Raw genomic sequence first — 1,213 nt, 5'->3', positions numbered from 1 at the left:
TAACCCTGCTATCCTCCCCTCCCTTCTGTAGCTAGCAGGCTTTGACTTCTAGTTCCCTCTCCGGGACACTCTGGACAGGGAGCAGACTTCGAAGGAGGGCCATTGATGATGGATGGTGTCTACTTGGACAGGGAGGAGTCTTTTCCACCCCAGGAGAAGGATTGAGAGAAGAGTTTGTGGTGGAAGAGAGTGGGGCCATGGGGGGAGAGGAGAGGTAGAAGAGGGCAACACCATCTCCATTCACTCTGCTGGTTTACAGGGAGTGAGGATCGAGAGAGATATATAGACAGTAAAGATCCCTTAAAAGAAAATGACTCAATTAAAAGTATAAGACACCTGGTAAAGTACAACTTGAGTAAAAGTCTAAAAGTATTTGGTTTTAAATGTACTTAAGTATCAAAAGTAAATGGTATTGCTCAAATATACGTAAGCCTCAGAAGTAAACGTATAAATAATTTCAAATTCCTTATATTAAGCAAACCAGACAGCACAAATATGATTTATTATTTACATATATAGATAGCCTGGGACACACTCCAACACTCAGACATCATTTACATATAGCCAGGGGAACACTCCAACACTCAGACATCCTTTACAGATAGCCAGGGGAACACTCCAAAACTCAGACATCCTTTACAGATAGCCAGGGGAACACTCCAACACTCAGACATCATTTACAGATAGCCAGGGGAACACTCCAACACTCAGACATCCTTTACAGATAGCCAGGGGAACACTCCAAAACTCAGACATAATTTACAGATAGCCAGGGGAACACTCCAACACTCAGACATCCTTTACAGATAGCCAGGGGCACACTCCAACACTCAGACATAATTTACAGATAGCCAGGGGAACACTCCAAAACTCAGACATAATTTACAGATAGCCAGGGGAACACTCCAACACTCAGACATCCTTTACAGATAGCCAGGGGCACACTCCAACACTCAGACATAATTTACAGACAGCCAGGGTCACATTCCAACACTCAGACATCATTTACAGATATCTAGGGCCACACTCCAACACTCAGACATAATTTACAGATAGCCCAGGCCACACTCCAACACTCAGACATAATTTACAGATAGCCAGGGGCACACTCCAACACTCAGACATAATTTACAGATATCTAGAGCCACACTCCAACACTCAGACATAATTTACAGATAGCCCGGGCCACACTCCAACACTCAGACATCATTTA

This window comes from Oncorhynchus keta, chromosome 28, assembly GCF_023373465.1.
Source record: "Oncorhynchus keta strain PuntledgeMale-10-30-2019 chromosome 28, Oket_V2, whole genome shotgun sequence".
Lineage (NCBI taxonomy): Eukaryota > Metazoa > Chordata > Actinopteri > Salmoniformes > Salmonidae > Oncorhynchus > Oncorhynchus keta.
This window is presented reverse-complemented; position numbering follows the sequence as displayed.